Source organism: Odocoileus virginianus, chromosome 19, assembly GCF_023699985.2.
Source record: "Odocoileus virginianus isolate 20LAN1187 ecotype Illinois chromosome 19, Ovbor_1.2, whole genome shotgun sequence".
Taxonomy (NCBI): domain Eukaryota; kingdom Metazoa; phylum Chordata; class Mammalia; order Artiodactyla; family Cervidae; genus Odocoileus; species Odocoileus virginianus.
This window is the reverse complement of record NC_069692.1, coordinates 41,021,533-41,034,394: the sequence shown is the minus strand read 5'-3', so window position 1 is coordinate 41,034,394 and position 12,862 is coordinate 41,021,533. Positions and strand designations below refer to the sequence as shown.

At 39.7% G+C, this 12,862-nt stretch overlaps 1 long non-coding RNA gene across 1 annotated transcript; it reads right to left on the bottom strand.

Annotated features, from left to right (window-relative positions):
* Positions 1-1,790: 1,790 nt before the first annotated feature.
* Positions 1,791-12,495, bottom strand: LOC110149277 (uncharacterized). Its single transcript, XR_002317413.2, has 4 exons — positions 12,408-12,495; positions 12,230-12,318; positions 8,444-8,520; positions 1,791-1,901 (listed from the first exon to the last, which is right to left on the bottom strand). It is a non-coding gene; the product is annotated as an uncharacterized lncRNA (long non-coding RNA).
* Positions 12,496-12,862: the final 367 nt, after the last annotated feature.

The following is a 12,862-nucleotide window of genomic DNA, read 5'->3' as shown; positions in this document are numbered from 1 at the left end:
TCCTATAGAAATTCATTTTTTTAAATTTCATATGAGGACTCTGATAGATCTTTCAGATTTATATTTTCTTATATCCAGAGAATCTAAAATTTTAGTGCCTCCTCTTTACAAGTGATGTGCATCTAAGATTAGCTTCTTTTTCTTTTTTCATCTTTTCTGAATATTTTCATTCTGTGCAGTGAATCACCAGATGTTGGCAGTTGTTAGTGGCACTTTGATTTTGTTGAAAACGACAGGCAAAAATTCTACCACTGAAACACTAATGCCTGAGAATTTTGTTGCAAATGGTTCTCTTCCATATATAGGCCTTCATCACCTCCTGGTGATTCCAGTAAACAGGTCATTGCTGAAATGATGGACCTGCTTATCAGGCATTAAGTTTGCTTCCACTAAATCTTAGGTGAATGACTTTACAAAAATAAGCATATATATCCTTTTTTGGCATGATCCAAAGGGGTTATGAGGGTGTGCTTTACAACCCTTCCAGTGAATGTGGACTGGCTGGTATCCATGACTAGGGAAGGAGAAAATAGTATTTATGAAGTCGCTTATCACAAAAATTCACCTGGAATCTGAACAACATGCTAATTCTGTGGTCATCTAACCACTGCTGTCATGGGCACCATTATTTTAATTTGCAGTGAACCACTCCAATGCCCTATCCTGTTATATAAAAAATAGCAGGTATTAAAAGGGAAATTGGAATTCACCAAACCCCTTCTCTTTCATGATATCGGTGGACCTGTGGTTTCTTTCATTGCTAGTAGATACTTTGCTAGGACTGCACCGCCAGGAGCAGTGGGGGCAATTCTGACATTTCCAGGGACCCACACTATCAAGACAGTATGGGTCTGTGTGTGTATACTGTGAACCGGTGCTGCAACTTCATTTCCTAGGTGGAACTGCCCATGATACACAAGGCTAGGTTACTATTAATATTGACAACTGGCCCTGCCTTGTACCTTGATTTTCATATGGACTCGAGTTCCACTTACCATGTTTTTGAGTCAAAAACTAACTTCAGAAGGATCAGAATGAACTAGAATGACAATCATCTGGCTTTCCTCCCCCAGAATGCCACAGAACCTCTTTCTTCAACCCTGACCCACTTTCATAAAATTCTGACTGGCTATTCTCTGGTGGCACTGAGACCCTGACCCAATCTTAGTGGCATTTATACCAGTAATTCTATCACATATCCTCTTTAATTCTTGTGTTTGGCTGGGACATTATAAGTTGATTTATGGAGATATTTGTGGCTTGCTTTCTGCTCCCCCTCTCTTTCTTTCTTTCTTTTTTTTTTTTTAAATTCCTTCAGTATTTTTCCACTCTCATTAGATTTTAAGTGCTTTTGTAATCCCCCACAGTTCTATGTATAGTCAACTCTTGATTATCTGAGCTAATGGAGGGGAGCATTAGCGTGGAAGATATCAGAGGACAAATAAATTTCCCAGGGGTTTGCATCAATTTTATGAAAGCATCTGAGTCCCAGAGGCAGGCAAACGAAAATCTAAGAGAAGCTGAGAGCAGAGAAGCATTCTGAATGAGAGAGTGAGTTGTCACATTCTCACAGGGCCGTGAACTCCTGCTGCAGCTGCTGGTGAAACTGTGTTTTACCCTGGCCAGACTGTCAAGAGAGGGGCTGCAAGGATCTTTGGGCATGAATCCTTCACTATAATCACTCTCCCTTTTGGCATCAGTGCTTGGTTTAACACAGTATCAGGACAGGACAATGGAAATGCAATAAATGGATGAAAGAAGAGTAATAGGGTGTTATTGGCAGAGAATAGCACAATATAGGCTTTACAAGGCAGGGAAGGGAAGCGTCTTACCTTAAGGGAAGTGTACATTAATTGGATAAAGGTTTTCCCTTCTCTTGGTCTCCAGCTTTCACGTCACACCTTAAACAGAGCAGATACTTTATCAAAGTTGGAAGGAGGTGAACAAACAAGCAGGCAGAAAGAGAGAGAAAAAAAAAAAGATTCATAAGTGACAGAAATTTCCTGAGGAGTCTGGAAGCTCTAATTCGCAAAATGACTCTCTGTGTAATTAAATATTCTGATGGCATACCATGGCTATTTTAGGAGTAATTATCGGAAGGCTCTCTGGGTATCTGGTTAGAAATGCTTTTCATTTTTTTTTATCATGGAAGAACAAACCTATTCAAAAGTAGGTCTATTTGGTCACATGGCAGGGGACCAAGGGAATTCACATTCTTTGAGCAGTTACTATATCCCAGGTCGACATTTTCCTTATCTCATCTTGTTTTATTACCTACAGCAATCCTGTGAAATTATTATTATGCCCATTTGACATGTGAGGCAACAGTGTCATAGTTGTTAAGAATTTATCCCAAAGTTACTCAGCTAATACATATCAAACTGGACTTCAAATCAGTTTCTTTCTTTTGAAATCCCCTACTCTTTGTTCTACACTGTGCAGTTTCTTAGTCATAATAGTAACTACAATTTATTGAATGCCTGCTGTGTGAAAGCCACTATATTTACATAATTTTTAATCTTGCCATTAACCTAGATAGGTGGGTTTTAATATCTTCCTTTCAGAGATGAAGACAGAGAATTCAATTTAGCCCAGCTCACTGGTAGGGTTAAGATTTGGACTGCATCTGCTTTTGAGCATTTTTTTTCCCCCTAAATATCATATTTTGTTAATTTAGGCTACATACACTTCACTGTAATCAGTCCTAAAGTTTTGCCAGAGACAGTTCCCTGCAATGTCATCGTTTCATTATTCTTAAGTAGCAGTATATTTCAACTCCAGAATGACAGCCAGCGTGTCCGTGAACACCTCCATGGACACCCACACACAGGTACATACTCCCTTCCCATCACAGGACGAAATTCATTTTCAGAGGATGCCCATAAACCACGTTTATAAGGAAAGTGCAAGGCATCACCAGCACTAAGAAATCATTACTTTTTACCAGATAGTTCTATCCAGAAAGCTGTCCTAAAAATTTGCTCGTCATTCTTACATCAATGTGACAACCAGGCTCAGCCTCAAGGTGAAACAGAGTAATCTTTGCTATTAATGCCTGCAAACATAACGAGGCACTTTGATCCATCGATCTTTGAATTTGTAGGAGAGAAGCAGATGATGTGAGGGGACTGAAAGTCTATTTTGTATTTATTTTGGGACACTGCTGTGTTTCCTTCTCATGGGCGTCTTCAACTGCTGAGAAAGGGTATATGGGATTGCCTCCTGGGACCGCTAGCCACATGGCAAGACAGCCTCTCCACAGAAATGAATGAGGCCACTTCTTCCAGGAAGAAAGTGACCCCAAGACTTCGGGTCATATGGAGAGGAGACACATGAGACGGCATGTCTCCTTGCTCATGATAAACTGCTGGTTTGGAATCTCAGCCAGCATCCTCCAACTTCTCTTCCTCATTGTTTATGAGACAAGAATGCCCCAACCATGACTTGGCATGTCCAGTGATTGGAGAGTAAGTTGGCTGGACATTTTCTAACAGCAGGGGGAGGAGGCCTTCCAATGGACCCCCTTCCCTTCCCAGACTCTCTTGTCGTAATCAATCATCCATTGATTTCTCCCCCAGGGTCTAAGTTGTGAGCCACAGAGCCAGGCAAGGTGGTATCTTTCTATTATTCCTGAGGAAATGAGATACAGCCCATGGGATACATATCCTGGAGGGCCCAGGGTTTCCTAGAAGAGACACCTGGGAAAATCTCCAGCAGAAGCCCAGATCCTGCATGATGGTCCCTCCACAGTGGTCTGTTCCTTCCAGAAAAGAAGAGATAAAAAAGGAAGACTAGACTACGGAGTGACTACTGCTTAGATCAGTGTAATTATTCCATGATTTGACAACTGCTTCACCCTCACCTGCAGTGCAGTATTAGCGCTGCAGTGTGTTGAGAACGTATGGATTTCATATTTTAGTCCTGATTATACCTGCCAGTGGCCTTCTAGGTTTCCAGGATTGAATCCTCTTGACTGTCTCTGAATATAGAGGCTGGTTCTCTGACCTTCTTTCAAGGTCACCGGGTTTTCTTTGTACTTTTATATCCTTTCAAAATTTTCTGCTTTCTTTTGGATTTTACTCCTTTTCAATTTATTTATGTGTGACAGCCTCAATCATCCAGTTATCAATTCAGTAAAATCTGTCTTGCAGAATGTCCATTTTATCATTCAAGCCTGAAATCTGTTCTGCAATCCTTTTATTTCCCTCCTGAATTGCTTTCAAAGCCCTCTGGGGAGCTGGCCTGCAAAAATAGAGAATTCTCACATTGTTTCCATGAAAGGTGCTATATAACCACACAGCAGGATTATTGTTCCCTTTTCTCTTTCATTTTGGTCGCCCTTACTGATCTGCTCTGCATTGCAAGCTCAGTGGCCTTTTTTCATCTTAATTTTATTCACTGCTGTGGTTACTTTCTTTTGGGGACATCAGATAGGTGTTAAGTAAAAGACAGGCGTCGGTGTCACAGGGAAAGTCCAGGCACCTCCCTCCCTGGTCACTGATTTCTAACACTTTGTCTGACCATTCAGCTGAGCAAAGCTGCCGCTGCCATGAACGCTTCTCTGATGGGGCTCAATTTCCCTGGGAATTTTTGCTTTGTGCAGAGAACTAGCCTAACCCAATCAAGGCAAGCTGCAAAATTAAATTAATTTAACTCATTCATCTAGGTGTTTAATGTAATATTTTGACAGATCTGCATAAACGGAACTTCCTCAATTTGGCAGAAGGGAATAAAATTGATGGATTCAAATTCATATCTGTTGGTGCAAAGCAGAGATTTGTAATCCATCAGTTGTTCTCCCTGATGCACAATCTCCGCCGCCTTCACGTTGGCTCTAAGTGCAAACACCTCTTTCAATAATAGCCACTGCCTAACAAAAATCAGCAAAAAGCCAGTTTTAAGTGGAGATTTGACATGAAATCAATATGTTTTAAAGCAAACTGATGCTAGGAATAAAGAGGAGATTAAAAATTGTGCTATTTTTAACCAAAGAGGGGGAATTCGATATGGTTTATAGAAAAGCATTAACTATTAAGACAAAGCAATAAAAAAGCCCAATGAAGAAAGTCCTTGTAGAGGTGGGGTGGTCTGGACAGATGCATTCAGATGCTGACTCTGGGTATAAAATTCTGTGTCTGGGAGAACGTGTACATTTCTCTCTCTCGCTTTTCTTTTTCCCCCTAGATTGTTTCCTAGGGTAATTAACTGAAATCAATGGTGACCAGAATGTTGAAACACAAAATAATTAAAAAAAAATAAAGAAATGATGAGCAGTGAAAGGCCTCCCAAATGCTTCTCAGGTGGGGGGAGGGACCAGTAAACATGGTGTTTATTCATCAAGATATACGATGATGGTTAGAATACATATATGCTGCTAGATCCATAAAAAATAAAAATCCACCATAGTGTAAAAGGATATAAAAAGTGGCAAGCCATTTAATTCTAAGTTTTCACAGTGTGTATGCTGATCACACTGAGTAGGGGAATAAGGCTTCTTATTTGGAGGATTCTGGTTGAGGACTATTTCTTCAACTGGAAAAGTATGCCTTCAGATGAATATACATATTTGAGTAGCATTTTGGTTAGCCACATATGAAAACACACTGTAAAGATTTCTATCTCTGTTAGAAGCCTAAACATCCTAGGCATTTTTACCTACAAAATAATTAACAGGGATCTAGTCAGTGATCCAAGTAAGAAATGCTATTCTATACAAGTTTTTTTTTAATTTAAAATTTTAGGAAATGGGTAATGAAAGAAATAGCTCAGAATTATAGAATTGTATGCTTCTAAGTCTCTATATTTCAGTGAAGCTAAAATTCTTTGGTATTCATGCTTTCTTGATCTTCCCAGAAGGTATCAAGGGAAGATCTTTATTTTGTTCATGTCACTCACAACCACACTTGACAGGGATGTAAAATGCCATTGATTGTAAGATGCATCTTGATTTCAGAGAGGTTAAAATGTGTTTGTGTGTGGGTAAGTACATTTTAGAATTGATAAAATAGAGCTCCTGGAGATTAAAGTCAGTTAAGTCATTTTATACAGAATGAACTTAAGGTCCAGAGTGACTGAAGGTCACACAATTGCTTCATAATGAAGCATAGCCATATCCCCTGCCATCTGCTCAGCTTTTCTTACCGTGCTCTGCACCTTGCCCTCTGGCATCTTCCCCACTTACACTACACTTACTCAAAAGTTAGTAAACTTTTCAAGTACAAATAAGCAGCCCAATAAGTTATTAATAAATACATTCACCTGTGGGTATGTATGTATAGACATAGACCCATACTCTGTTCAGTCATTCATCCATTCACTCCTTCCTTTGCTTAAAGAATTTTCCCATGTCACCATTAGAATTGTTGTCTTGAAGGAGCTTATCATTCATTGATGTTAACAATTTTCTATTTTTAAATTTTCCCATTCTGTTGTATTCCACCACCACATTCATTTATTGCATTTATTACATTTATTGCATTTATACATTTATTACATCCACCTGTTACATTTGTTACTCAGGATTTACCAGCATCTGCCCTGTGTCAATAACTATACCATACACCAGGGACACAGCATGATTCTGTGCTTCAAGTATAATTAGTTGAATGATTATGTATTTACCATCATGGTGAGTGCTATGAAGGAAAGTGAGTTCTATGAGCATGTATAATAGGGAGGGTGGTCTAATTTAGATCTCTCTGGGGAGGAGTTATTTAATCTGACATCTGAAGGGTGAAGCTGGATGGAGAGAGGGGAGGCACGTTATCCAGGCAAAATGAATTGCAAGTGTGATTGCCTGGAGATGGGAAGACTCGTGTTTGCTATTTGCTGGTGTGGATATGGCTCAGAGGAATCTCCGCCCACAACAGGGTTTTTGACCACAAGACTCTAACAATGAAAATAGATGAGAAAGAAGACAAGGTATTGATTTTAAAGACGTCTGGCCAAAACAACTGGAATGCTGAGAAAAAAAAAAATATTGCTTCTGTGAACAGAGAAACAAGGATATGAATTGACTTGACATATTTTGGGTTGTGCTCTTTCTTTCTTGTGAACCTCCTACCTTTTCCTCAGTGGTTTTGAACATGTAACTCTTCACTTAAAAGAGTTAAGAGCAATGAGATCAAGAAAAATAGAGAAATAGTAAAACATTCAAGAACATTGAGATCAAGTTGGGGGAATTAGCTTTAAAATCTTCAAGGACAATTGACAAAGAAGTAGAGAAAGCAGTAAAATCTGCCTGAGACTAATAAAGCTATGAAAACTAGTAGCTTCAGTTTTGCCACAGGGTTTCCCTTCAATTGCATTTGGCCTACCTGAGCTTGGATTACTTGAGGTAAAACCATCCTGGCTAGTAAACTGTGGATAGAAGGGGCCCTCCTAAACTGTTGGTGGGAATGTACACAGGGACAGCCACTGCGGAGAACAGTATGGTGTTTCCTTAGAAAACTAAAGACAGAGCTACCGGATGCCCTGCAGTCTCACTCCTGAGCATGTACCTGGAGAAAACCATGATCTGAAGGGACACACACACTTCCACGTTCATTGCAACACAGTTTACAATAGTCAAGACATGGAAGCAGCCTAAACATCCACCGACAGAGACTGGATAAAGTGTGGTGCATATATACAATGGAATATTACTCAGCCATTGAAAAAAATGAACTAATGCCACTTGCAGCAGTGTGGATGGACCTAGAAATTGTCATACTGAGTGAAGTAAGACAGAGAAGGCAGCGTATCATACGACATCCCTTATTTGTGGAATTTAAAAAGAAATGATACAAATGAATTTATGTACGGAACAAAAAGAGACTCACAGATTAGGGGGTTTGGGAGGGGCATGTACAGACTGCTATGTTTAAAATGGATACCCAACAAGGACCTACCATATAGCACATGGAACTCTGATCAACGTTGCGTTGTGGCCTGGATGGAAGGGGAGCTGGGAGGAGAATGGATACATGTGTATGTATGGCTGGGTCCCTTCACTGTTCACCTGAAATGGCCACCACATTGTCTGTTATTCAGCTGTTCTTCAATGTAAACTAAAAAGCTTGAAAAAATAAAATAAAGCCATCATGTCTAAACACTTATGGAGCACTAAAAATAAGTTGGGTTTGGACTGTCCAAAATTAGAGCCACTAATCACATGAAACTATTGAGACTTATTATCTGAGTTTAGATGTGTATAAAAAGGTAAAATTTACACCAGATTTCAAAAGCAGTTAAAAAAAAGGGGATGTAAAATAAAATATCTTAATCCTTGTTAAAACTGATTTCATATTGAAATAATATTTTGGACATATTGGGCAAAATAATAGATATTATTAAAATCAATTTCCCCTACTTCTTTTTACCTTTTTTCATGTGCTTACAAGAAAATTTAAATGACTTGTGTGTCTTGCATACTATTTTTACTGGGTAGTGCTGATCTACTTACTGGTTGATGGGGTGTCCATAGTACAAAGCCCCTGGTCTTCAGATGCAGACTTTCCTCTAGTGAAGACACACAGTAGCCTAAAACCAAAGAAATAATAGGTGCTATCAAAAAATGATAAAGCACCTTCAGAGTGTGGAGCGGTTTGTGTGACATTTTGAATAGTTGATTCAGGGTACGTCTCTCTGATTCGAGCAGAGACATAAACACCCAGAGGGAGAGAGTCCACCAGATTTGAGAAAAGAACACTTCAAGTTGAGAGGAAGACCGAAAAATGAAGAAACACCAAAATGGGAGGATGTTCAGTGTAGCTTGAATGCAGTGAGGATGAAAGGAGGTTAAGAGCTAAGTTTGGAAAAGTAACAGTAGCCAGATTACAAAACCCTTTGCAGGACTTCCCTGTTAGTCCTGTGGTTAAAACTGTGCTCCCAATGCAGGGGGCACAGGTTTGATCCCTGGTCAGGGAACTAAGATCCTGAATATTGTAAGACTTGGCCAAAAAGTAAAAATTAAAAAAAAAAAAGCAAAAACAAGTAGAAGAAGAAGAGCAACAGAATCTTTTGTAGTCCAGGGATAGGATTTGGGGACCTTAAACTGAATGAAATGATGTAGGATGTGGTCAGATGTTCAGTCATGTCTGGCTCTTTGTGATCCCCTGGAACGTAGCCCATCAGGTTCCTCTGTCCATGAAATATTCCAGGTAAGAGTACTGAAGTGAGTCGCCATTTTCTGCTGCAGGGATTCTGCCTGACCTAAGGACTGTACTCGCATCTCTTATGTCCCTTGCATTGGCAGGCAGATTCTTTACCATTGAACCATGTGGGAAGCCTGAAATGGTGTAATAGATTGAATGCAAAACTGTAGTAATCATTCCTTTCCATATATCCACATGTCTATGTAGTGTTACTTTGTAACTCTTCATCATAATGAATCTAAATGGAATTTTTACTTTAATGAATAGAATACAGCAAAGTTACATTGTATGATTCCTGATTTCATTACTTAGGTGATAGAAATGCTGGACGAAGCACAAGCTGGAGTCAAGATTGACAGGAGAAATATAAATAACCTCAGATATGCAGATGACACCACCCTTGTGGCAGAAAGTGAAGAAGAACTAAAGACCCTCTTGATGAAAGTGAAAGAGCAGAATAAAAAAGTTGACTTAAAACTCAACATTCAGAAAACTAAGATCATGGTATCTGGTCCCAACGCCACGGAAAATAGACAGGGAAACAATGGAAACAGGGGCAGACTTTATTTTTTGAGCTCCAAAATCACTGCAAATGGTGACTGCAGCCATGAAATTAAAAGACGCTTGCTCCTTGGAAGATAAGTTATGACCAACTTAGAGAGGATATTAAAAAGCAAAGATATGACTTTGCCAACAAAGGTCCATCTAGTCAAAGCTATAGTTTTTCCAGTAGTCATGTATGGATATGAGAGCTGGACTACAAAGAAAGCTGAGAACCAAAGAATTGATGCTTTTGAACTGTGGTGTTGGAGAAGACTCTTGAGAGTCCCTTGGACAGCAAAGAGATCCAACCAGTCCATCCTAAGGAGATCAGTCCTGAAAATTCGTTGGAAGGACTGATGCTGAAGCTGAAACTCTAATACTTTGGCCACCTGATGGAAAGAACTGACTTATTTGAAAAGACCCTGATGCTTGGCAAGATTGAAGGTGGGAGGAGAAGGAGACCTCAGAGGTTGAGATGGTTGGATGGCATCACTGATTTAATGGACATGAGTTTGAGTAAACTCCAGGAATTGGTGAAGGACAGGGAAGCCTAGTGCGCTGCAGTCCATGGCGTTGCAGAGTCAGACACACTGTGTGACAGAACTGAACTGAACCGAGTAGGCCTAACATGGTTCTGCTGTCCTGGAACCTTGCCAGCTGCCATCTCAAGCCCAGACTAACTTGCCTAAAGGATGAGAAATCATGTGGAGAAGGAGTCTGTCTACTCATTCTTCCCAAAGCTCCAGAGCTGTTGGAGCCTGGTTGAGATGAGCTGAACTATGCACAGGTCAGAACTCACTTCAGTTGGCTGCAGATTTTTAAAGTTGCAATAAATGGCTGTTATTTTAAGCCACTAAGTTTTAAAGTGCTCTCTAATGTAAGTAAACAGCACTAATGGAGATGCAGAGTTTTTAGTACTATGAAATGAACTATATGTTTAGAGGTGATAAAAAGTGACTCAGTTTGAATATACATTTGAGATTAGAGCCAAAAGCATTTTCTAATGGAATGAATGTGAGGTGCAAAAGAAATAGAGAAGACAGGAATGCCTCTAATGTCTTGGCCATAGCAACTAAAAGAATGGTGCTGTCATTGCTCAGACGGGAGAACTGAGAGGAATAGCTCTTTAGGGAAGGAGAGTTATGAGCCCAGTTTTACACATAGTAAACTAGAGATGTTTGTTAGCCCCCCAAGCTGAGATGTTAAATAGGCAATTGGTTAAAGAGTTTAGAAGGGGAAGCTGGGCAGGAGTCTTAAATGTCAGAATAGTCGTACCATTATTTAAGTGGCATTTAAAGTCATAGGAGTCGACGAGATTGCTTACAGGGACTGAAGGGGAGCAAACCAAAGATTGAGCGCTGGTTGCCTACTGCTTGGAGTTTGGGAAGATGAAGGACATCTTGCATAGGAAATTGACAATGTGGGTTCAGTTAGAGATTCAGAGACAGCAAGGAGAAGCAAAGTGAACCCAGTATCAGGAGAGACTAATCAACTGTATCAATAGCTGCTTAGGGGTCAAGAAAGCTGACAAATGAGAAGTGAGCATTGCATTGAGCAATCTGAGAGATATTCATTGAGTTTGATAAGCCCACCTCCAGTGGAATGGTGAAAAAAAAAAAAGCCTAGTTGAAGTGATCTCAGGAGGAAAAAGAAGGAATCATGGAGGATGACAGGATAGGGTGTGTAAAAGTAGACCCAGAATGGCTGTCATGGAATTAACTAATTTCAAAGGTTATCGATTTAAGTTTTGCCTTATAGCTAATAAGTCACACCAAAGGCAATATATTTTGCACTATATTTAACTGGGTTAATGAAGTTGTTTTTAAATATATTCCTTTAAAATATTTATTTATTTTCTTTTATTTTTGGCCTTGCTCCATCTTCATTGCTGTATGGGCCTTTATCTAGCTTTAGCAAATGCGGGGTACTCTCTAGCTGCGGTGCATGGGCTTTTCACTGAAGTGGCTTCTCTGGTTGCAGAGCAGAGACTCTGGGGTGTGCAGCCTTCAGCAGTTGCAGTTCCCAGCTTCTAGAGCACAGGCTCAATAGTTGGGGTGCACAGGTTTAATTGTCCTGTGGCATGTGGGATCTTCCCGGTCAGGGATTGAACCCACATCTTCTGCATTGGCAGGTGGATTCTTTATCACCTGTCATGAGGGAAGCCCTTAAATATACTCTAGAAAGAGAAAATACATCTTAAGTGACATATTTAAAAAGCAAAATAAGTAAATACAGGAAAAAAGAAGCTTGGTAAGAAAGAAAAAGAAAGACAGAAGGAAAGAAAATCTGCTATAAATTGGAACAGAGAAATGAGACCCAAACTAGAAGGGAGGTGGGATTAAGAGACTTTTATTTTGTTTATTTAGAAAATGATACGAATTTTTACAGTTGGTTAAAATGCTGATAAAAATGATCTAGAGGTAAAAAATTGATGGTAAACAAATGGGAAGAGAATATAGGGGACACAGCTCTTGACTAGAGAGATTAGATGGAGGCCAGAGTGCTGCCAATTCTCAGGGATGCAGGAGGCAAGAGGCGGAGAGGGAGCTCACCTCTAAGAAGGTGGGAGACACTGCTGGAGGAATATGGAATTTCTCTTCTGATCTCTTCTCTTGCTCCAGGGAAACCAGAAGTTTGACGACTAGGGGCAGAATTAGATATTGGAAGAAAAGAAGGTAAATGGTCTAGAAGAATAAAAGTGAGCAGATTAGGAAAATTTAGTTGAACTACCAAAGAGCTTGAGGTTCTTCCTTAAGATTCACAAGCAAACATCAAAGCTGAAACCATTCTGCTGGGTTGTATGGAGAGCTGGCTTTACCCAGGATTGTGACTTAACAAAGGAGTGTCGCAACAGAATTGAGAGTATTTAGTGGGTCACAGAATGTAACGTGATTAGACCCAGAAGCAGAAAGGACATGAGAGATATGATAAAAGGAGTAAAGATGATAGAGCTACAAGATTTGAGATCCTGAATTGATGATTCTTTTTTTCCAAAATTAGAATATCAGAGGAGTAACCTGGACACACACGAGGTAGTATTTGGAGAGTATTGTGCTTGAAACCAAGATGCCTCTAGAAAGTGATATTTTTGATAAACAAGGTCTAGGGCGTTGGTTTTCAATAGGAATAATACTATACCCTAAAGATTTTTTTGAAAATTTGTGGGCAATTCTTATTGCCACAAT